Below are 25,342 nucleotides of genomic sequence, written 5' to 3'. Positions count from 1 at the left end.
GCCGCCGGCCCCGCCCCCGTTGCCATGGCGGCGGCGGCGGGGGCAGCGGGACACGGGCGGCGAAGCGGCCCCGAAACCGAGTCCGAGGGGCGCCACAAGTCTCCAGTGTGACCCCAGCTTGCCAGGACGGCACTCTGTGTTCGTCCCCTACCGATGCCGAGGCGGGGACTGGTCACCTGAGGGGCTGCTCGCCTTTCCCCCTCATGCCTTCCCCTCCCGCGGGGGTCTGTCTGCTCTCTCTCCTCGCACTGAGCGAAATCAGGCAGCTCTTAAAAGAAAGCTTCTATTTGCCATGAATGTTGTGTTATTCCATAGCTCGACATCCCGGAAGAACTTCTACTCCTTACAGGAGGCCTTGCCCAGGTCTGCCTGGCGAGCCCTTTGCATTTATGTGATAGGTTCTGGATAAAGGAAAAGATAAGCGTGATCTCCTGGCTCCTTTCTGGCAGCCCAATTTTTGTAAAGGATAAGTATGACCTCCTGCCTTGTCTCTGACAGCCCAATACTTGTTTATTGTGTTGCCCCAAATTCCACTGACTTCCACGAGAAGCCAGGAACAAACCCCAGGTTTTTCCTCTCCGTGCCATGAGCTGTGTCGGCCCACTGTGAACAGCAGCCTGTTACAACCTGGTATCACACAGTATAACCACGAGACGGGTTGTGTAGTTAAGAGAATTACATATTGTGTGGAAAATCACGCTGGGAAAGGCCACTGTCCACAACGGAGGCAGAGGAATCCTCAAAAATGAACTTTATTCGTATAAAGGGAGAGAGCTCACTGAGCCATATCCCTGTGGGGCTTCTCTTGACTTGTTGCCCTCCTCCTTTCCCCAGGTACAGCCTTCCCGAGCCATCTGCTACATGTCCCCCTTGAACATGTATCCCCCCTCATAATGCATTGCAAGGCCATTAAAATTAATCATTAGCCCATCCTGGCTGGAGAAGTTAAAACTCATAAATATATTAGGTCTGTGCGTTTCTCCCCAAAGTTCAGAAGTTCAGGCTGTGCTTTGCTCTGCAACAAACTTGCACAGCTTGATGCTGGTAAAAACCCCCACACCCATTCTTCCAGAACTGGGCAGATCCTTTCAGATCGAGTCTTCTGTAAAGACTAAGCCCATTTCTCCTATCACATATGGATAGGAGAATCCATATGTATATGTTTGTGGTTCTAATTTTTTCTACCTTTAATTTTACAGAATAGTGAGAACAGTCAGGAATTTTAAAAATACCAGACAATAAGCCATAATATTTGACTTTTTTAAACTTTAATCACACCCAGATATTGAGAATGAGGAAACAACAGGGTTGTCATACCTAGTAGGACGAAGAGGCTGTGGAAACAAACATGGAGTAATCCGGTGTCATGCAGCTGTGATGGAAGGATATCCTGCACAGCTTTACCTGGGTATGGATTGCTTTCTAATATACATATGATTAATGATCTTATTTTAATCTGCTTTTCAGAGCATGGCACGGTTAACATTGCTGGTTGAAGACAGATGCATAAAGCAATTGCCTTAAAAGCCTGCTCTTTGTCCAGAAAAATTAATTAATCTGTATGTTTTAAATCCCTCAGCTTGTTGAACCCAGCACAGAGGGCTCACTAGGGGAACTACACCCTGTTTCCTACTCTGCTGTTGAACTTGCTGGGTAATTCTGGACACAGCACTTAACCAGCCTGTGCCTTAGTCCCACAAAGCTGGATATGGTACCATGCCATTTCATACTAATGCTCATGGATAAAGCATCTGCAATATCTTAGTGAGAAATGTTTCATTTTGGATTCAAATTATTTGTCAGACAGAATGCTTCAGCTGTGCCTCCTCATGTACAGTGGTGGCAACGTTTACTCTGCTCCAAAGCAAACTCTGTTTTAATATGATCCTTAACTAGATCCTTAAATAGGTTAAATATAACATGTAACTCCTTTCTAATAATGTTTTGTAGCTTTTATCAGACGAGCCTTTTCCTGCCAGGAATTTAGGCCATCAGTTAAAACGCTGTATGACAAAGGGTTAGTTTGATAATTGCCGTCAGAATTTACAGTGTAATCCAAGTCTCTCAAGATACTGAAGTCTGTCAAATATAAATGGTTAATTTGCTGTTTATAGCCCAGCATAAAGATTTCAAATCAGAGGTGGTGGAATCATCATCTCTGGAAGTGTTCAAGAAAAGGCTGGACATGGCACTTAGTGCCATGTTATAGTCTAGACTCTGAGTTGAGGTGTTAGGACATAGGTTGGACTCGATGATCTTGGAGGTCTCTTCCAACCTCAGTATTCTGTGATTCTGTGATTCTGTAAAGGGGTACAGATTCTATACCAGAAGTAGCAGAAATTACATCCTGCATGGTATAGTCAACAAATTCACCACTGTTCTTACTACCAATAGTTGTTGCTGTTAGCTGCTGGATAGCTATAAAAGATTTTTGTATTTTATTAAATGTCATGTACAGTGCAGGAGAGGAAGTACAATGTGGTTTGAACAGACACCTCTTTTAAAACTTATTTCACTGATTTAGTTGAACTGAGATTTTACTTCTTGTTTTAAAGATTAAAAAGAAGCAGTGTCTGTAGGAAGAAAAACCATGGAGAGAACTATCCACAATTTCCTAACAGGAGAAGGTGCTGTGACTTTTGAGTGAGCAAGACATCATGATAGAAGATAATAAAAGTATGATGACTAAGCAGAGTGCTGAAGCTTATCAGAGAAGGTACTACCTCTCTCTTACACTGAGTTTAATAGACTTTTATGAACTTGCCAGTGAAGTGCTCTGTGCTTATCCTAATGTGCAAGCATACAAAGAGGCAGGAAATACTCAGAGTTAAAAGGGAAAATGAGTTATTGTAACAGCTGTCCCATAGCTCTGCTCAGTGTTGAAGAGAAAGGAGGATCTAGTGATATCTTGCCTGCAGCAAAGCAAACAGTGTGCTCCTTAGTGCCACCTCCACTCCCCAGAGATCCCTCACTCCCAGAGTTAAGTATATGGAATTTGGACCTGCAAACTCTGGCTGGCTGGAGAAACTGAGGCCAGTTCATTCCTGTGCTGATGAGGCTTGTTCTGATGTTGTATTGGCAGGGCACAAGAAAGACATTCTACCTGAAAACTAGCATTAGTCTTTTCTCTTCAATAATCTGTTTGGTTTCTTATTGAGGGATTTTACCTTTGTCTTGGATTTATTTCATTACTTTACCAAAAATAGAAGTCTAGAAATATTCACAGGAAGTGTCCCCTGACTAAACATTGATTGTTTTCTGGATTTATCAAACTGTGGATGTAATAAGTTAAAGACAGTCTGGATACTTCTGAATAGATCATGGTTTAAAGGGCAGGTAAGCCCTCAGCAGACACACCTTCAACATGGTGTGACTACCTCATTAGCATTAAGGGACTGTGACCTTCACCCGATCCTGAATATCTCATTTTCCTGGTTATCAAAGCCAACCACACTCAGGTGCCAGAGACAGTGTGGCCATGGGGGTCAAAGCAGGAGAATTTTTCTACTAAGAAAAGACAGCTTGGTAATCAAACTGCACCAGAGTGAGAGTGCTGAGCAGGCCTGGGTTTCTGTGAAGGACAAAAGGGTCTGGATTCTCCTCCCTATAAGCACCACCCATTCTGAGTCATCTGAGCTGAAGTACTGGCATAATTGCAAAACACTTTCACACAGATGATATGATCCAGTGTAGGTTATGTGAGGATTCTTATGATATTTGGCTGTAATTAAAATACTATGAGGAGAGATTTTTATTGTTGGATATTTTTCACAAGCACTTCTTCACAGAGTAGAGAAAATGTTTTTCTTTTTTAGCATCACAGAGGTGCAGAGTATGAACTTTTATTTTTGTTGGATCATTTCCAGATAAACGTAACACATTGTAAAGGTTTAAAACTTTGCATTTTAAGTTCAACAAAAATTAAATTTCATGTAGGATCTCTAGCATATATCCCATCTGCCATTCAAAACTCTTAAAACTCAGCTTCAAATAAAGTTATCTTACAGAGTTCAGGCACTGCAAATCATCATGAATTTTGACCACTGTAGATGTGATGATGCTTTGTCACAAAAGCCCAGATCCGTGCAGGATATATACTTGTGCTGATTTCACTAAAGTTTAGGGGTCACAAATAGTTTTATGGTAAAGAAAATCTGCCTTTATAGCTTTGCTTTTTATTTGAAACAATTTAATTTCTGAGGCCTTAGGATGAAGCAGTGAAATGTGCAGATGAGATGTGCTGGACACTGGACTCAGGGGAAACCCCTGGATGCTCTCTCTGGACCCTGTTCTCCATTGCCCTAAATATTTTGTAGTTGTTTAGGCATGTGCAGTGGATGCAAGGTATTAATACATCTGAATTCTCCACTTACATCACTGGTAACATTTTGAGGCCACTTTCCAGAGATATAAATGGCACCCAATGGAATTTCAGAGTTTCAGAAACCTGATTTCCAGAGATTTCAAGTTCTTTTTATACCAGCCGAAGTGAATGAAACCATTTTCTGAAAATTGGTTCCAGATATTAAAGTCTGGCAGGCAAAGCTCAGTTATCCAAAATTAGATGCCAATTCTGAAAAGATAATTGTAAGTGATGATCTTGTAGGGGAAGTCTGAGACAGAGTTAAGACTAGAACCTAAATCATCTGACACCCAATCCTGTGCATTAACACTGATTTTTTAAATACTGTAAGCTTGAGTACTGATTTATTAAGAGAATAAAAACAGTTTTCAAAACATATCCATAGCGCATGCAAAATAATGTTTTGATGTAATTTGCTGAATTCTGGTAGCTGAAATCAATTTGCATCTCAAATTTTCACAGAAAGTACTTTCAAATAAATTCATTCTTTAGTGTGGTGAAGTTAAGCCCCATATAGGTAAATATTAATTAGTTGATTAGTGGATTTTTTTACCATTCTTTATCTGTTTTTTGCACTTCTAAAACCAGTTCTTACCAAATACTTCTATTCATGAGAGTATCTGTGGCTGCTGTAAAATACTGTAGGTATTAGAAGACAGAAAGCAGTGACATTTTCCATTTATCCTATGAAGGCAGGCTGAGTGAGCTGGGGTTGTTCAGCCTGAAGAAGAGAAGGTTCTGGGGAGACTTTATTTTGGCTTTTCAATACTAGAATGGGGCTTTATAAGAAAAGTGGCAGAAGACTTTTTTACCAAGAGTTTCAGTGACACGAGGGTTTTAAACAGAGAGGGTAAGTTTAGATTGGACATAAGAAAGACATTTTTTATTACAAAGGTGATTATACACTGGCACAGGCTGCCCAGAGAAGCTATGGATGCCCCATCTCTGTGAGTGTTAAGGGTTTGACTCAATGAGAGAGACATTTTGGAATGAAGTGCAATGTCTTTCATTAAGTAGCTTTTCCAGAAGGCACACAAATTATCAATATCTGGGAGTTTGAATTGCACCTTTCACTTTTTCTCAAAAGACTTGGTAGTTTTAAAACCTATTTTTTTAACCAAGTCCAAAACCTTACTAAGATTGAAAAGGAAAATGGGGAAATAGATCTAATATGTGGATGCATAGATGCACCACTAGCTTAAAATAAGGAAAACCTCTCTTTTCTTGTCACACTCAATATCACAAACTTTGTAGAGATTATTTGCCCTGAATTTCAAATTGAATAAGACAAACAAGAAAGAAAGGAAATACAGCTTTTTGAGGGGTTTGTTTTGTTTTGTTTGGTTTTTTTTATTTTGCAGGTGAAAATTGTATGTACTCAAAACTTTTGTATGAGAATTTTTATGCTTCTTGATTAGGGAGATATTGATGTCTCAGGCTAGATAGTAAGAGAGGAAGGCGCATTTACTTGGATTCCAGTAGCCAGGCTCATGAAGAGAAAGTCTGAGATATGGATAAAAGCCTGTGATTTGTCACCTGATGGATTAGAAGCAAAGAACTGTCAAACATCTGGAGTGTGGCTGTGGTTTCTCAACTTTGGCAGTTTTGATGCCACTTGTACTTTAAATTAGTATTAATACTTGGGGGGGAAATGCATCCTTTCTCTCTTTAATCTTTCTCTCTTTAATCAACAGTTTATAAATGCAGTAACACATTTCAGATTCAGTAATATATTTTTATCTGGCAATTGATTAATGTGCATAATAAGATGAATAGGCCTGTGTGTGACACACAGCATAGTGTTGTTTGAAAAGGAAACAATATTTTTATTATTTTTATTAGGTCTCATAGTTTTGGATATCTGTGAAAATCAATAGCTGCTCTAAGATGGATACAACATATTTCACGGTTGCTCTAGTTCCTGTAACTTATGTAAATATTTGTTTCTGATTATTTTTGAGGAAACATCCTTTCTACGCAGAATTAGCTTTACAATCACAGCCGGTGTTGGGAGGAACACCCTGATCATGTTACTAAGCAGCCCATGAGGGAGTGGAGATTTAAGACAGGAGGTGGCAGCCTTGAGTAGCAACGCACTGCTGTCTCTGCTTAGTTAAGCTCAGATCCAAATGGAGTCAGAGCTGGGCACAAATAACTCAGCATCTCAGCCCTTTTTCTTACACATCACAACGATGAGCAGCCTGGATAGTGAAGATGGCAACAACTAGCTTTGTCCTTTTTGCCTGGTAATTAAAAATGTAGCTAATTAATTCAATACTTTCAATGTGAAGCTGTATGAGTTTTCCTAGATTTTTTAAAATATTTGGATCAGTAGTTGTAGCAGGAAAGACTGCAACACACTGCAGAGGCAGAATTTAATCTGTGTCATTCTCATCTGGGTCTGTTTTTTCTGACTAGGAAAATCATGTTGCAGACAAGAATAACTAATAAAATATGGAGTTGATTTATTCAAATAAAAGTCGTGCCTAATTCTGGTCTCCTTGTTGGTATCCTGGAACACTGGGTTATCCTTCATCCATTAACTGTGGTGTACAAGCAGGTCATGAGGTACTCCTGTCTCCCTCATGAATTACCACACAGTAATGGCAAGATAACCTACTTTTTTAGGAATATCACTGAAATTTTCTAATCCATAAATCAGCAGAACCTTGCAACTACACAGTCTCAGTAGAGAGAGGAAATTGATGACATCATTGTTTTTCCCCTGTGAAAAAGCTTAGTTGGAAAAAGACAAAAAAAGCTTAAATGAATCAGAGTAGCTCCATGCAACCTCCCACTTCTAATCTTTTTGAAGAATGTGAACAGTACCATTCACTGGTAAAAAATGTAACCAAGACAGTTCTGCAGCATTGTTCATTTCTGCTGGATATTCATAGTAGGAATTATACTTGTAACTTTTAGTATTGTAAATGTTGTGTATATATTGATTAATTTTTCCCTACAGCTCCACATTTTAAAAATATGTATTTTGGGCCAAATTTCAAGTTACATTTTTTTCCTTCAGTTGCATATGAAAAGTCTTCATTTGAAAGTTTGATAAGCAACAAATCCTTCAAATAGAACAGACTGCAACTCTGTTCTGCCTGGAAATTACACATGCAAGTAAGTCTATAACAGAACTAATTTTCTGAGCTTTTTGTCACAGTCTGTAGGCAAAAAATAGCATTTTCCTCTTTTTCCCCTGTGGCTTGAACCCTGCAGTTAACCTGTGCATGCATAGATCTGTCTGCTGCACACAGACACCATAGTTTGCCTGGATGGATCTGAATGAGACACCCACATTTTCTGTAACAGTCTGGTCCTGTTAGGCACAGTAGACATTGTCAGGGAACCTTCTGTTTAATCTTTTTATTAAGCAAATATTTCCTTAAGTTTGCATAAGCAGTCACCCAACCATGGCTTCCACACAATCCTTTAATAACTGGCAGGGTGTGGTGATTACATTTCCTCAGAGGCTTCTCCTCCATCTGACTATCAAGAGTAATTTATTCCTCAGTTAACACCACCAATTACTTGTTTTATTTCTTCACTTCCTTTGTCTGTCACAGGCAGGCAGATCAGGGAGTTAATAGCTGTCTTTTTAGTGCAAAAAGTGGATGGGGGATGATTTTTTGAGCTGAATTCCCTGAAGAAATAAGGTTTGTGTTATCATTCTCTGCCTATTCCAACACTAAACATGCAACACTAGTAACATGGAACCCCACTGGCCATTTCACTTCATGTGGAAGAGAAACAGGGGACTTCAGTCTCCAGCTTTCCAGCAATTTTATGGAAGTGGATGGCTGAGGGGAGGAAAGAGAGCTTACTACTACCTTCTAGTATTAAGTGACTTGTTAATTTAGGAGATGCTAAGTTTTAAGTATCAAAAAAAAAAAAAAAAAAAAAAAAAAAAAAAAAAAAAAATTATTTGGAGTTAAAATGAGCACCTCTCTTTTTGCGTGTATTTGGTTTTTAAAAGGCCACTGAAACTGAATGAATGTGCAAAATCTGCTTGATACAGATGATCAGTACTGATCACTACTTTTAGGTTGAAGACTGAGTCATAACAGTTGTTCTGTGCATTAATTTAATTTTCACTCCTTCACAGCATTTATGGGATTGGAAAATTTGCCAAAAAGCATTTTGTTCTATGAGGAAGCACAGTAAACTTGGGCCTTATCATGTCTGTGTTGCTGGAGAAATATGGTTTTCTTTTTTGAGTAGATAGTTTTAGAGTCTTAAGGGCTCTCTTTCTGATTGTTGCTTTCTTGGAACAACAGTAGCTGCAGCCTTGGCTGGATTAGGACATGGAGAGATGTTTTGTTGCAGATGCAGCTGTGCAGAGGAAAGAGGTTTTCCATCCACAGCCACATGGGTGCTTCTAGCTGCTACAAACTGGCCTGTCATGGAGAAGTTTATATGGGTTCTCCCTAATTCATACTAAGCACAATTAGTTTAAAAGCAGTTTAAAATCCTGGTCTGAGATATGGGCAGCTGGCTGTGCCTCACCTGAGTTAGCAGCACTGCCATGGACTTCTGTTAGCATCCTGAAGAGTGGTCAGGAACTTCTGAGGTAGTTAATCCATATCTAGCACTCTAGGCACTGCTAGATGTAGAAGAAACCACCTCTACAAAGCCTGAAGCTCTTTTGGTAATTCACAAGCATATGACATCATGGGCAGGACTTCTGCCTGCACAAAAGGTGAGTGAATACCAGTTGGGGATTTGAATGTCTGACCTCAACAAACAGAAAGGAAAACACTGACTCATATGCTTTTACAAACCAGTTCCAGAGCAGAGCCACATTTTAAATTGGGCCACATGTGAAAATGGTTTCTTATGCTGAGAAAAATTGTAGATATCTGGAAAAGGTATTTGAAGAACTATTTAGTGGTTTGGGTCACTAAGGAGATCTATTCTGAGAGTATAGCTTGTGAATGGCATGAACAGATTTTTAGGGAACCCTAGCCATGTGTGGGGTAGAAAAGTCTAAGAAGTCCATGAGCAATGAAATCATAGAAGCCTGGTTTCCAATGGGTTTGTGCTTCGTGCAAGTTCTCCCCCTGGCCTGCATGGTCTTTGTCTTAGATGGATTGTCTGATGCCTGGTAAGAATGAGACTTTTGCTATACTTTTCCATGGCTGGAGACACCCTCTGGATCTCCTCTTTTTTCCAGCTGCCTACTTTCACTAAACTTGGGATGGTTTTGTGTCTTGAAACTTGTGATTCATTTTCAAATTTAGTTGAAAATCAGCACTGGATTCAAAAGTGACTCTAAGAGGAAGTGAAGACAGCAGAATAGGCACTCACACACAAAATATGATGACAAAGGCCTTTTTTTCCTTAGGGAATCAGAACAGTTGGAGAAGGCACTTCCTTCATATTTGGTGATTTCCAGCACTGACAAGGTCACCTCATTGGGACATAGAAAGGGCAAATGGAAGCAGCTTTCTAAACTTAAACCTGCTTTCATCTTGCAGCCCTGTTTTATAGAGAACTGAGGGACACGTTTACAATATTGTACTCTTGTGGGTCTTGTTGGCATTTATTTGGAACTTGGTTATTCATTAGGTGAAAATGTGCTAGAATTCCAGGAGTTGGTCTATATCTATATGTAGATTGCATATTTTTAACTGTTTCTTATGTCGGTATTACTGATATGATTAATTTTGCTTGTCACTCCAAAATTACATATATTTGTCTAGGGGGGATGAATGAGAAAACAAAATCCAGTAGCAGGTGCACAAAGCAATCTACCCATACATGTAGGTCAAGTTTAATAAGCACATTTTGCGAACCAGAACAATTTTCTGTAGTTCTTATCAACATCATCATCTTTGATCTTCATCTCAGTAGGTAAGAACTCCATTGTTTTGTTAGTGCTTTGGTTGACTTGCAAAATAATCCTCCTTTGACTATTTGAGAACATGTAACTGAAATACCTGGTAGTGGCAACCTATGCTTTTGTCCCAGGGAAAAAACACGAAAGCTTAAATGGAAAATGAAAAAGGAACCTATCAGAAGAACTGTTCTGAATAAACTGCTGTGCGCATGTCCTCTCTGTCTCTGAAAATTTCATTTAGCTCCAGGCATGGGCTTGAATAACCTACCTCATGTTTACTAGCACCAGCTAAAAATTTGTTCCAAATGGAGAATATACACCTTTTTATTTTACACAGGGAATGTATACCTTGTATCACCCTTTTAAGAAAGAAAGGTGGGTTTCATGTAGATTATGTCATTGGCTGTAAAAAAAGGTATGTCTTGATGGCAGAAAACAAAAAGGATTTATCTAGGTGCTTAGCCCAGCGCAAACATTTTTTCCACCAAATAGAAAATATCTGTTGACATAACTAGGATGAGAGAATCTGTATAGATAGGTGTGATAAAAAAACCTTCTTTGCCTCACTGAAATTCTCAGTAAAAATGTAGCCTTTAGTGGGGCTTGTAACAGAATAATATTTCAATTAAACAATCTGTGACTTATGGTTCTAGAAAGTAAAAAAGCCTCTACAAGAACTATATCTACAGTACAGCCTAGGATGTGTTGTCTAACAGCACAGCTCCTATCCAGGGATAAATAGTACTTAAATCTGAAGAAGTTAATTCCTATTCCCTGTTTTAATTTTATTTCTTGTATTACTCTATGATATAGCAGACTTCTGCATTAAATTCCTGCCTGCTTGGCCTTACTTTTCCAATTTTAATAGGCAATCAGTTTGCAGGGCATGAACCCTTCTTCCAACAGTCCCAGTTCATAATATTGAACAACATCAAGGCAGTGAGATCAATATTCCCCTCTGTAAGGAATTTGGGGTGGTGTCAAACCTGCCAAATGACTTTCACAACACTAGCACAGGTGATGTGACCAGGGTGTTTGAGTGATCCTGCCTGAGCAGTCCTGGCCTTGTAAACTAGCACAGGTATCTTGACTGCTCAGACCTGTGCTTGCATAACCTTAGCCAGCATCTGAATCAGCTCCAGGTCCAAGAAAGGCAGTAGTAGTGGGTTTTCTAGGCTCTTTAGGCCATTTTCCTGCACATAGTTTTTGCCAGCAGGTTAGAGCTGAGCCTTGTGTATCATCTATGAGTGCTGTGTATGTATGGGAAACAAGAGCTGTCTTCCAGTACAAGGCCTGCTTTAGATTTCATGAAGCTTAAGTGCCTTCATTCTGTTAATACCAACAGGTTATCTACTCCTACTGCCTGCATCTAAATGATTAGTTTGAGGAGATCTTTGTATTAAATGGAGTATAAACTTTGCTTCTGTGAAGCTTCTGGGAGCAGACATGGGTATGTGTTCCTGGCTGCAGGAGGAACAAATGGTTGTGAAATTTGGAGACTAGGAGACTGCTTATGAGAAGTATTACTTACTATACGTCCATCCTATACTGGATAGCTGTTCTTTGAAATGTCTACTGTATTTTGGAAGTGTCTGTACCATGGAAAATAAGTTTTAACCACAAACACTGTGTGGAGCGTGACACTGGTGCCTGACAGCAGAGACCACACCCAAAGCAGCTGTGGTCTTCCTCTTAACATGCTCAGTGTAAGTCACAGCACCTGAGGCCACATTTTTCAGTGCTATTTTCAATGTTCCTTGGGTAGTATTTTGAATTTTATCAGCTTAAAAATTAACTGTTTTCCAATAATATTTCAGTGATTTCACTGGTGAGTATCTAAGAAAATCTGAAGGTTACAGGGCAGTCTTTCATTTAATTTCTTTTTTCTTTCCTCCTTGCCCCATTTTTTCCCCCTTGAAGCTAGCACAGCCTTGGAGATAGAGATTTTTAGTCTCTGATCTCATGCCCTGAATTATGACCTCATCACTCCATATCAATTTCTGGTAGTCATTTAGCAGTACCTCTTCTAAATGGGGATATGTAAGTTAACTGTGGAGACAGTAAAGTTAACAGAAAGCATGTAGTTTAACTTCTAGAACCCAGGCTAAAACTTTAGTGCCAAAGCATGGAAACTCTGGGTTTTTCCTAATGAAAATGAACAGGCTGAATAAAGATGAAGTCTCACAATGGTATTGTACACAGCTTTGCTTTTCTTATTACACAGATTCACTTTTCTTATTGAAGAGAATAGAAATAATTGAGAAAGTAAAATGAACCACCCTCTAAAGGCCAACCAGCTTCTCTCATCAAATGGTCAGTAGGCAATAAAGAGAAATGGTCAGTTCAGAAAATAATTCCTTCTCTCCATCTTTGATACCCATTTCAGGAGAGAGGAACTCATCCCTCAGAAGAAGAAAGGGATACAGTCTTGTATGTGTAGCTATCATTGCTTAGCTTTCAAATTAACACTAACAACCTTATCTAACCTGTTTTTGTGACCGGAACCTAATGAAAATGCAGTCAATATTTGCAAATGCAAAGCTCTGCAATTCTACTATATTTCACCCTGCTCCACAGAGCAGCAGAGGAGATTTTTAATTTACCCACTAAGAACAAAGTGCTGATTTGGCTCTGTGCTTCTTGGAAACTGTCTTTGCTCTGCTATTTCCTGTTATTTTCTCAAGTTTTGTATTTCAGAAGAGAACTCCGTATCTCTTTATGTTTGTGGCAGTGTGAGGTGATTCCTTGGACAGATGTAGATGGATGCTATTTGCAGGTGAAAAGGGAATGGAGAGCAAAAGCAGAGCAGAAAGTTTTCTCCCTTTAGCTGTGAGGCTTTGATGCCCAGCCGCCAGCATGCCACCGCAAGCAGCCGCCCACAGCGCTGACCTTGCTTGACACGTTCGGCAGACGCTGCTAAATCTCCTTCCTTCAGATTTCAGCATTCCTCATGACTGTTCCTCCTTTCATGCCGAGACATGAGCTGTGAGCCAGGTCATGCTCACTCTGGAAGCTCCTGTGGCACCTCACCTATGTAGGTGGCCTTGTTTCAAATCTTTTTGGATGCAAAGTTGAATAAAATGCTTCCAGAATCTGTGGATGACCTGGCAGGAACTGAATGATTGTCCATAGAACCATTTGCACTTTCTGTTTTGTGCCTTTGACAGATCAGTGGTTGGGAGACTTGTTCGCATGTCACCTGCACCTGCTAGCCTTGCCATGCAGGAATGGGTCATTTCCTTTCCAAACATGACTGATTTCTGATATCAGTGGGAAATTGACAGCTCTCATATGAAAGCAGTAGATTCCAGTTTCCTCTTTTAGATTTTCACTGAGATAGGAAAGGAGTTGTTATTGCTATGGTCTCAGTGCTCTGTCCAAGTTCTCTTCCCCACATAACTGCCTTTTCAGTCATTCAAAACCAATGTGACAATAGTACACAGCCTCATATCTTCTACTGTATGAGATTGTCAGATCATTTTTTCCTCAATACCACAGGCTTCATTCTGAACAGAACTGCACAACCTACAATGAAAATATGTCCTTCTTCTTTTGTCTCTTGGTCTTCCTTCCTCATTTCTGTGAAATAATAAGAAAATGAAGAATAAAGTGTCTATCTGGTGCTGGGTAGGGCTTAAGAAACAACATCATGGAATTGAAGTGTACTTTTCATCCTATTTTTTTTTGTCATATCAAAGCATTGATGTCAAGTGTCACTCAAAGTGCTTTCAGTTTTCTTAAATAGCAGAAAGCTGTTGCAATGACTTCTTTGTAAGGTGTGTTTAAATCAGCAGATATGGAATCAGTGGTGCTGGACAGGACGTGGGCAATTGCCTCGTCACCTTCAAAGAGAGCTGCAAAGGAGTTTTGTTGCTGACAATGAGATGGTGAATTTTGCTGCCACTCTAAACAGCATAAAGCAGCTGCATTGGCTTTACAAGTGATTCAAAGGTTTGCTCTCCCTTAAAGAAAGGGTAAATTTTTTTGTGCATCCAATGTTCCTGTGTGTCAATTACTGGAGATGGAGATAGAACTGTGGTTTGTCTGTGCTTTCATGTAGCATTATTACTGAAACAGGTAATCCTATTTGTCTAAAAATCAAGGCAAAGATCACTTGTGTTCTGTCCATCTGTTCCAGACACCAACAGCATGCTCATCACCATGGTATTGGAACAGCCTGGTACACAAATAGCAATCAGCAGTTATTAACATAATATTGTTACTTGGTCCATAAAGCTAATATTGGCAGAGATACAAGACATCACTCACTGTGAGACAGTTTCTCGGGTGATGTACTTTGTACTACCAGAATATGATAATATTCTGTATAAAAGTCAGTAAGAGGATGCTTTTTTTTGTTGTTTTTCATGCAAGCAGCAAAAATTGCCAGTATAATGTAAATATATTAAAATTTTGTCTTTACATCCAGTAATTTACAATCCATTGTTATCTAGTTGTAGAGCAGCATTCTTTAGAAAACAAAAGGGCTTTTCTTTTTATATGTATTAGATCAAATGAAGCCACTGAAAGTTCCCCTTTCCTTCCTTTCTTCCCCAGCTGCTGATATAGACTGATACAGGAGTGGATGTTTTTGCATGCAGAACACCATTTTATCTCAAACTGGACCTAGACAAGTTCAGGTCTGTTCAGCAGGTGATCCATAGTGCTGAAAGAGTGGCACATGATTGCAGCCCACCAGGAATCTCCAAGTCTCCCAAAACATCCTGAACACCCACAAAATTTGCATGTTCCTTATTTGTCCTTATTCCCTTTCATACATTTCATTTATAGATGTTCAAAAGCCCAACTTTAAATGCCTCCTTTTTGTTTGGTCACTTTTCCCTTTGCTATAACATAAGGATTTTTTTCAGAGTTGAACAGACACACCTTTAAAATCCCCAGTATTCAAATTTCTGGTTGAAAGGAGTATATTCTTCTGAAGTGGCATATTTGTGCCAATCCAGTTAAATTTATAGCCCAACTATTGTTTTTCTTCCCTTCTGTTTTGGTTTGAAAAGACAGGTATTTGCTAGGGAAGGCGGGAGCCTTTCTTGAAATGGAAAATGTAAACTCCCTACCTTTGAATTATTATGCCTTTTAAATTAAGGGGCTCTTAGGCAAAGATATGGGAATAGGAATAACAGTTCTTTACTAGGAAAATTAAAATAAAAATACAGTAATACAAAAAACCAAAACAGTGACAGAGTCAATACAACCTCTCACCCTGTTGGTTAGGGTGTTGGTAGCAGTTGGATTAAATGGTGGCTACAGTCTTTCTGGAGTGGCAGATGTGGGTCTGTTGAAGCAATGATCCTGTAGAAGACAGCAGTTTTCCTCTGAAGGTCTAGTGGTGGTGTAGATGGGCCTAGGGTTTTTTTGGCAATTTAGTGAGGAAAAGCTGCTTTGACGTTTCAAATGTTTATCTAGGTAGGAAATGCTTGGCTCCTCCCTCTGGGTGGAGTATCTCACAATGGGATGATGTAATTTGATCGATCATGCAATGAGACTTAATGGCCTATTAATAGAAGATATCTTTCTGGACAGAGGATGGGTTGTGGAAGAGATAAAGAAAACTGCCCTACCTGGTTTTAATAGCAGGCTTATTAAGAGAGGATATTCTTTCCAGAGTTATGAGGGATGGGTTATGGAAGAGATAAAGAACACTGCTCTACTTGGTTTTAGTAGATGGTGATAGAATACATACTTCTGGTTACACCTTGCATTCTAACCTAAGACACCTCCTTAATCAGAATATATTCCTTGGAGACCAATTTTGTGAGCTTCTCTACGGAGACTTCAGTATCACAGCAAGTGGAGCCTTTTTCTTCTGCAGCTTCACAGTTGTAGTGTTGCAACATGAAACAAAAGTGAAACCAAGGCGTTACAGTTCCTGGGTTTTATACACAACAACTTTTGCTCACTCTAGAAGGCAAACTGCTGCCAAATTAATATTTCTGTAAGCATTATAGTGCCCATACAAGTGCTGCTCTAGTGAGAGGGAGCATCTTTATCTGAGCTGGTTGTGATGATGTCAGTAGGGATGAGCAGATTGTGTCAGCAATTACTACTCTTTCAGAGAGCAGGAAACTTAAATTGGTCATGTTGTTTCTTCAGTCTCCATTTTTATATCAATAGTTGTTTTTTTTTTAATTTAACTACAATAACTAACTACTATTAATAATTAACTATCATGATAAACTAACTAAGAAATGTAAATGGATTCTTAAGGATGTTGTTGCCAAATGGAGCCATCCATTTGTTTGGAAAGGCCAACAGGATCTTGTTATAAAAAAGAGGATAATTTTCTGCAGGTCAGCTCTGTCTTGAACACTTTTTGTGTTTAAAATTAATAAAATTAATAAAAACTAGCTTTTGGCTCAGCTAAAGGAAGGAGTCTAAAGTACTGAGTGATTCTGTACATGTCCAGATGCAATGAAGGGCAGAGGGCAGGATTTTTATCCTGTCATTCCCTGTTATCACTCTCAGTTATTAAGCAAGTGGTGGATATTAACATCAACTTTGCCTCAAACATTTAATAGACATGACTTACTAGACAAAGTGCATGTGTCCCATGTTATTTCTTTCAGGGCTTGTCTCTGACTGGATGCATGCCAGATTGTCCTTTGGGATATAGCCCAGTGAGAAGGAGAAATGAGTTTGAACTTGGCAAAATGGCAATAAATATAAAGATACAGTTGGAACTTTCTTGGAATACTCTCTCCTATCTTATTATCCTAGGCCAGTATCTCAGTTCTTTGCAGCCAAATGTTTCAGAGCAATGTTATAGAGAAGAATGAATAATTTCTGACTCCGTTTAGTGAGTTTATCAGGACTGAAAAAGCTACAGCTGGACTAAATGCTGTGTCTACAGCTTGTTTCATTAGCTCTTTTTGTCATTGTACAGTGACTGCCCACCAAAAGAAAATGAAGATGCATTGCTTCAGCTATTTTAAGAAGGATCTGTGGCAGGTTGTGTGAATACAAAATGTTTCTGTTAGCTCTCTGCTCCTGTGCCTGCAATGAACATTGCAACAGTACATGTTGCCACTGCAGTCTCCCCTTGTCCTTTCCATTTGAGATAGGCTGCATCCTCCTCAGTAATCTTTGAGATTTATGATTTATAGCATAAAATGTAACCACTAAAATAGGACAGATGGTTTTTCTGCACAACTCTGAATGACTAGTCGAAGCAGGATTTGGGGGAGAATTTGTCATAGTTTTGTAGAACTGGGTGCCTTTCAAAACAGCTGCTCAGAGTGGGGTGCTCATTCAATTCACCACGTGTTACACTGGGCACACTCTAGGAAAGATCAGACACTGCTTTGAATTAACAAGGAGGGCTGGGATCTCTGTTATTGTTAATTATGTGTTGGTGGAAAGCACAGTAGCCCATTGTGCTTCCTGAACTAGAGTATTAGAACAAAAAAAAGCAGTGAAAAATCATCACTGCAGAAGCTGTCACCCTTGTTCCCTTGTGTGCTCTCTCTCTTCTATGGGGAGGTCTCATGGATACCAAAGAGGAAAGCAAATGTAGTTGTCCTGATTATTTCTTTTTTCTTCAAATCCCATCACACACAATAATCCTCTGTGGCTTTTTGCCCCACATGATGTTTTGATGCTCTTGATTTAGGTATGATGTTGTTATGTCTTTTGAACCATGCATTTTAGCAGATTTTGTATTTGGACATAAAAGCCTGGATATGGAATTCATATCACACAGGGCAATATTATGTTAGAAGGCAGGTGAATTTAAGTAGTTAATCTCATGTAGTCACCCTTTTTAACAGGGTACAAAAGGAATCTCATTAGTTAATGAACATAGGCAATGCATGAAGCATGTAGATAGTGACTGCATTTAACTATTAATTACTTGATCTTTGAGTAGCTTTTCTTCTTAATGTAAAAGGAACAAATAATTTCAGTACCTTAACTCAAATAATATTATTTGTAATTATTTTTCACAATAGCGAATGGAATGTAAATAGGTAATGGTGAATTTACAGCTCCTGAAATTATATCTGTTTTCTCTCCTTTTGCTTGCTTTCAGGAAGAAACTGGAAAGCTGCTTCATCAGTGCCAATCCATACTGTGGTTGGTCTCATGAAAAGGATCATACTGATGAATTAGTGCATCTACCCTCCCAGCCATGGAAGAATACCTCATACAAAAAAATCCATAGGTGACTAATAGGTGTGGTAAGCAGCCTGTGAGACTTGGGAGAAACATTCTGGTATACCTGGAAATCAACCTAGATCTAAATTACCTGACATTGTGGATATTTTAGACTTAATTCATGCTTTCCCACCACAATTCAGAACATGTCCTTTATCTGAACAGCTTAGCTTTCTTGTTTGTTTGTTTTTTATGTTTGTCAGTCATTACACAGTGCTATTTAGAATCAATTTAGCACCCTTCCATGTGTTAAGTGGTTGTGGTGAATGATGATTGCAGGATTAGCCTGCTAGTAATTAAATGTTGCTGCCTCTTAGCTTGAAAATGAAACATCTCTGTGGAATTTAAGAGTTTTTTACTTTATTTAGGATGGGTGTTTCTAAATAGTATGGGTAGGTTTACCAAGTCAGTGCAGGCACAGTGGAGTCATAAAAAAAATTAAAAACAAAAAGATGAAGGGAGAGGAGTAGAGAGAGAAGAAGAAGAGAAAAAGAAATTGAGAGAAGGAAAACAAATTCAACTGATCATTAAAACTTTGAATTGCATAGGAAATTTTCCACACTTTGCTAAATCTTGGGTGTAATTTCCTAATTTTGACTTTTTACAATCTAGATAAAAGTTTCCTGTCTGGACTCATTTTACTCACAGATGGGTCTTCAAAATATGCAAGTGTTAAGTTATGTTTGTTGAAACCTAGAGGGGTACCTGTCTCAGTAAAGCAGAGGCTGGGTTCCCTCCCATTTGTGGACCCAATGGATGCTTGATTTTCATACTGGCTTTACCACTACTAAGAGTTTTACCTCTTGAATTCAGTGATTGATATTTTTACCAGAATGAAGCCCTTTTTAATTTTTTTTCAAAATCTGCTACCAAAAACCACATTATTTCACCGTTCAAATACAGTTCTTTGCTGCTTCAAAGACTTATTAGACTGATCTATGCCATACTCCTCCTAGGAATGTAACAGTGTAACCTCATTTGACAAAAATGATGATCTTGTGTTTGAAATAATAGGGATGAGGCCTAATCCTAATTCCTTCTGATGAACAGACATCAGAAGGATTTTAAATAAAGGCTCTCACTGAGAGGCCTGTAAGCTACCCTCACTTAGTTCTGTCTGGCCTGTGTTAGGGTGAAGATGAAAGTATTTGAATGTCTTAAAGTAGAGTGTGAGCTTTTGACCTTGAGCTCTTGTTATATTTAAGAATTCATGCTGAATAACAATAATAACATCTGCTTTTCTGTTGACTTTTAGTTTAATTTAGTGGATGGCAACTCAAAGTTTAGTCTGCCAGCCAAAGATATGCAGTTATCAACATTACTGATAGGATAAACCAATTATGTAAGCTTGTTTTCAAATCTCCCCAAATCCCATAATACTTAACAAAGTAAAACCCTTGAGCTAAAATGTACCTGTTTACAGAAAGGTACAACATCAAATACAGGTTTCATTCAGAACTTTAGATAGACTAAGTGGCCTTGTTGGCTGCTTTTTTTTTCTCTCTGTAGCCATTTTTAGGCATAAAATATATCAAACAAAAAAGAAAGTATGGACAAGAAAAACAGTTGTAAGAAAGAATTTAGAGAGTTTTCAGAAAGACTCCTTTGCTTGCAAGACTGCAGAGACCCAAGCCCTGAACAGTATGTTCTGTGTTGAGTGTCTAGCTAGTGCTGCATCTTTGAGCTGTAACAGTACTTCCCAAACCCTGTGTCTAACCATTGCCTTGGCAGGACTCCAGATTAATCCTGTGGGGAGAGAAAAGTGCCTGTGGAGCTTGGCAAAAGTTGCTTATCCTTTCCTCCTGAAGATATGCATTTGTTCCTGGGTAGTGTGGGAGGTGGCTCCTCCTTTCTGCATCTGTAGCCACCATGGAAACAGAGAATTCCAGAAGACGCTCTAATAATGCAATTGCAGACCCAAACGTCATTACAGAGGTCTGAGACTCTCTCTCCTGACACTAAATTGTACATGCATGTGCAAGCAGTGTCCCAAACCTGCTCATAAATGCCCCAAATCAAGTTAGATGGAGACTCCAAGGGATGAGAACAAAATGCCAAGGGCCAAGAAAGACAAAAAAGCACAGAGAGATTCCAAGTTTAGATCATGGAAAGTGTGAAATAACATTGTCAGTGCCAGGCCATGAACTAAAGAGGCATTCTGTTGTTGAATCACATGTTGCAGGCCCCTGTAAAGGTGCAATACAGAAAGTACTGAAGATGCTGTCAAGGCAGGTGTGGATGAGCAAACAGAGGAGGATCGTGAGCAAAGAAAAATTGCGAAGAAAATTTTTGAAAGAGGAAGAGGTCAGAAGAGATCCTGATGGCACAAAAGCTGATAGAGAAGAAAAGCAGTATGACAGTAGAATGAAGGCTAAAAGAAAGCACAGCCATTGATTTAATTTGCTGTTTTTCATTAGAAATTTATCCCTTTGCCGGTTCTGGATGCCAAGCATATGTTTAAGAACATATAAGCTTTTCAGCTTACCAGGGTGAAAGTGCCTTCCAGAACTCTGGTGTCAAAGGCACCTACAAGACCTGATAAAACAACCTTCAGTATTAAATCAATGTTGGTGTTCAATAACATCCGGTGCCAGGCAGGGAGATGCCAGCCCAGCTGGGTGAGTATGTGCCAGGGCATTTGGATGGTAATTGGCTGATGAATCCAACTCTTAAGCAAACAGATACCTAGACAAAGAGCAGAGGGCCAAATTCCACCAAGCACTGCCCTGCTATCTCCCCTGTGTTGCAAACTCTGTGAGTCAGAGGCAGAAGATAGTCCTGGGCAGTACCTGCAGGGAGAACTCTGACCCCCACTTCAGCAAACCTTGTGTTTCTGGGCCCTTTTCAAGTGTGTTTCCCAGGCAGGACTCTGCCCCGATGTCTGTGAGGAGGTGAACCAAGGTCTGCTGCAGGAATAAAGGGTTCATTTGCTGAAAGGAGGTGAGTGCTTTGAGCAGGAGATCAGGAGACAGCACCCTTATGGCCCAACCACCTGTTGCAGAGTTGTGGTCCAGAGTCTGAGCTGCCATTATAAAAGCAAACAGGCCAGATCCTCAGCTGGCACAGAACCACAGAAACTCAGCATGTTAGCTCAAGCTGCATCTTCTTTATTGCTTGGGGCAATGAAGGTTATGATTGAAAAGATGGCCAGGATGAAACAGATGAAGTAAAGTGTACTGAATTTACCAGCAGTCTTAAGTAAAAGCCTAAGTTGCTTAATTTATCCTTGGAATCATTTTAGCAGTGAGCTTTTTTTACCTTTCTTGTGGGTGCTGTCATAAATGGCCTGTGGGAACAGTAGAATTGTCATATCTGGACGTTTTCAAGAATATCACTATTGAGATTCAAATAGATGCAGCTGAAGCAGAGAAACTGGGTAGATCATCTCTTGGAGTCTCTTCCAACCTTCTTTTTTGCATGATTTTAGCAAAACTGTTCAGTTGCTGTCCTAAGGTGGCAATATTACCGTGCTTCCAGAGGCTTGTGTCCCAGAAACCACAGCTCCCAAACCCCTCCACTATCCTCCATGGCTACTCATACAATATAAAATGTGGTTTTGTCAGTTTTGCAAAATATTGTGAAATCAAGATCTGAACCGGGCAACAGTGTGAAGTAAAAGAGAAAGATATCAAAGTTAATAGGTAACCTGCTTATTACAGTGTTTCATGTCCTGCTCAACATAATTTTCTACTTCAAATTTGGCTGACAGTTGCCCTAAAAACACAAGTGTACTCACAGCAATAATGAAGCAAACTAGGCTTGAAGAAAGGAACCAGAACAAGGTGCTAGATCTCCTTCTAGGAGTTTCCCAAAAGAGATGCAGCTCACCAGCGTTGGACATCTACTCCCCAAGCATCCTGCTATCCATTCACATCTAAGTGCTCTTGACACTCCCCCTTGCCATTACCTCTTGTCTCCTCCTGTGACTGGGAGCAATGTGAAACCTCGGGCTCCATTCCTCTCACTGTAGGAGATGAAACCACAGGCCAGATGTCCAGCCAAAGTGAGAGGTAGAGCTGGACATCAGCCGGTTCCTGGTGATTCACAGAACAGTAAATTCCCTTTAGCAATGCGTGATAGTGCACCAGCTCTGTTAAAAAGCTACAGAATACCATTGTCCTCTCCATGATTATTTTTCGAACTTCTTACTACATCTGATTATGGGTACATTTGTACTTTCCCTCCCAGGGGTACCATAGGTCCATCAGCAACTTACTTTCCCTTGCCCTTTACTTCTTAAATCCTAAGTATTAATAGGAAAAAATTGTTGACACCATTTTAGGTATGCTGCTAACACATCCGAAATGGCCTGGTTATATTGTCTAGAAAATACTGGGTTTTTTTCTAAAAAACACTGAGAAGTCCTGCAGAGGAATTATGCAGATGGGAGGACTGTGAGCGAGGCGAGAGAGGCACACTGCTATTGATAAGGTAAAATCAGTGTTTGTTCCCCAGCACTCCCAGGACCCAAACAGCCAGTTGCAATGTTGTGTGTTCCTGGTGCCTGACCTTCTCCCGAGGCTGCTGTGCATCTATCAGCCTGCGAGCTTCCCACTCCATGGACCAGACACTGGGAAGGGGGAGGGAAAGGAAGGGCAGGGAAAGGCAGAAGGGCAGATAAATACCTGTATTACTTTTTTTCCTGATTTTATACATAGTCCAGGGAAAAGCGCCTAGCAGAGGGTAAATGATTTCTGAGCACTGCTGTTGTGCTAACATGACAGCTTTATAAGGAGGCAGTTCTGGTCAGAAGCCCAATTCCTCCTACCTTTGGTTCAAGAACAGTTACATAGGGAAGTGAAAGACATTTCCAGGATAAAACTGTGGTAGAGTGCCAGATAGCACACCTGAAACCTTCCTTTGCCCTGTGACTGTATGATTGTGGCTATATAGCTTAAAAATATGGATCATTCCCTAAAGAAATAAGGGCAGAAAAGAAAGGCAGAATGGATCCTGTGCAGGTTGTTGCTCTCTGCAGGGGGCCCATCCCAGTCCCACCGACAGCCCCACAGTAAGGGGGGCTCTGTACTGCAATGCAAAACCTGCGCTCATGCAGCTGTGACATTTCTCCTCCATCATCTGTGCTTTTTTTACTCCTTCCTTTCCCCTCTTACACCTGACTGCAGCCACTGAAGCTTGCTTTTTCTCTCCCTCCCATCCTCTGTCCACTTGTCCCCTCATTCCCCAGAGCTTTCCTGGCACAGGCCTTTTGTGGCCTGGGGAGGAGAGAGATGGGAGCAGGGGAGGGCAGATCACCTGAGAGGAACCAGGAACCATTCAGAGTTCAACCTCAAAAACCTGTGTGACATGAGTTAGTGGGTCAGGATGCTGCCCCAGGCTGGACAGGACAGAGGAAGTTGGTTGCAGGTGGAGCTGGTCTGTGCTCATGGCTTTTCCCCGGCTGCTCTGGTAGAGCACTACAGTCTAAACCGAAGGAAATTCTGCAGCTGATTTTACTAAGAGGATAAAATAAACCTCTATTTTCACAGGCAGAATTCAGCCCTGAAGTTATAGGAATAATGCCTCCCTAACTGGCACCTGATACTGCTCCCAATGTTATGCTCCTGTTAGCAGGGAAACAAGCGAGGCCCCTCTGACCACCCAGTGGTTCGTGTGTTACAGAGGAACCATGAATAACCCCTGAAGGCAGGAGGAGGGACAGGACAGAATGTGATAGAGGGTTATAAATCGCTGCTGAGACCCCAGATAGAAACCAGGCAGGGGCCCTGAGCCTGCTCATCCAGTCAGACAGCTACATATGCACACACTCGGCTGCAGGTGGTGACACCATGGCACCAGGTGACACCACAGCTGCAGGTGACCTCAGCCCGCCACAGGGGAAGCAGAAAGCACCCCCTGCACCTCCTGCAGAGCTGAAGGAGACACACTCCTTCCCTCTGCCCTTACACTGCAGCCGTGGGCTGCTGCGGCTGCCACGCTGCCTGGACAGTCACACAGATTAAATACACTTTTAGACATGGAAGCTGTTATTTCTCTGAAATGAAACAGCTTCCTACACTCTTATTAACCTGTGCCCTACTTCAGAAGTAAATCTAATTTGCAATTTCAGAGTTAGCTGGTACTGGTGTTGGTTTGTCCCTGTGTCTTCTCTGATTTGGCTGGGGACATTTATACAGAACCACATGTGGCAGAGTCCTATTTATTGTGGCCTGTGAGCATTATTCCTCACTGCAGAGTAAGGAAGTGGGGTGGTTGGAGCTTTTTGTTTCACCAGGGTAGAGAAAAGTTAAAGCACAAATATTAAAAATGTCCCAGTAAAACCAATTTTTGTATTCAGCAGAGAATTAATTGCTGTCTGCTAAATGAAGTTTGTCATCTGGGCTATACCTGCACATCTGGTCACCTTCCATGGAGTGCCATGGAAGAGAAGTACTGTACCAGAGAGGAGAGCACATTTCAAATGATTCACAGGATTTCTGATGGCAAACATAAAAAAAAAACGGGCATTGTTTCACAGATGCACAAAGTAATAGAGAAAGGGAAGTGGAAACTTCAGCAATGATCCCCACAGAAACAACAGAACCTTCAGCAAGTTATGTGGTAGATTCAACTGCAGATTGTGTTACCTAACCAGCAGTGTGAGGGAGCAGAGGAAACCCAAGCCCTAGTAACCAGTGCTCACTGTTTCCTATTGCAGCCAACACACTTTATCAACTTTTTGTAAGGAACCGAATGTAACTAAAACCTCAAAGATGTGTGCAGCATGAGTGACTTTTCTTCATCTTATTGTGGGGAGAAAAAGGGACAAGAGCATAATTTCAGTTCCTCTGGGGCTTCAGCTCTATTCTGATGCTGTCGAAGTGAAAGACACCCATTCCTGTCAGTTATTCCAGTAGTCCCTGGACACAAAGCACATTTAACATCTACATGTCTGCAGTAACACCTCCCAGCTTGTAGCCCAAGCCCTGCACACACACACTCCTGCATTGGATGTTTCAGTGATC

At 40.4% G+C, this 25,342-nt stretch overlaps 2 long non-coding RNA genes across 2 annotated transcripts; both read left to right on the top strand.

Moving 5' to 3' along the window:
- The first annotated feature begins 24 nt into the window (after positions 1 to 24).
- Positions 25 to 16,888, top strand: LOC130250729 (uncharacterized). Its single transcript, XR_008840036.1, has 3 exons — positions 25 to 630; positions 1,283 to 1,408; positions 16,793 to 16,888. It is a non-coding gene; the product is annotated as an uncharacterized LOC130250729 (long non-coding RNA).
- Positions 16,889 to 18,256: 1,368 nt separating this feature from the next.
- On the top strand, positions 18,257 to 25,342 carry LOC130250682 (uncharacterized). The gene is made up of 3 exons (XR_008840028.1): positions 18,257 to 18,400; positions 20,109 to 21,317; positions 24,676 to 25,342. It is a non-coding gene; the product is annotated as an uncharacterized LOC130250682 (long non-coding RNA).

This window comes from Oenanthe melanoleuca, chromosome 3, assembly GCF_029582105.1.
Source record: "Oenanthe melanoleuca isolate GR-GAL-2019-014 chromosome 3, OMel1.0, whole genome shotgun sequence".
NCBI classification, from domain to species: domain Eukaryota; kingdom Metazoa; phylum Chordata; class Aves; order Passeriformes; family Muscicapidae; genus Oenanthe; species Oenanthe melanoleuca.
The sequence above is the reverse complement of the archived record's forward strand: the minus strand, read 5'-3'. Positions and strand labels throughout refer to the sequence as shown.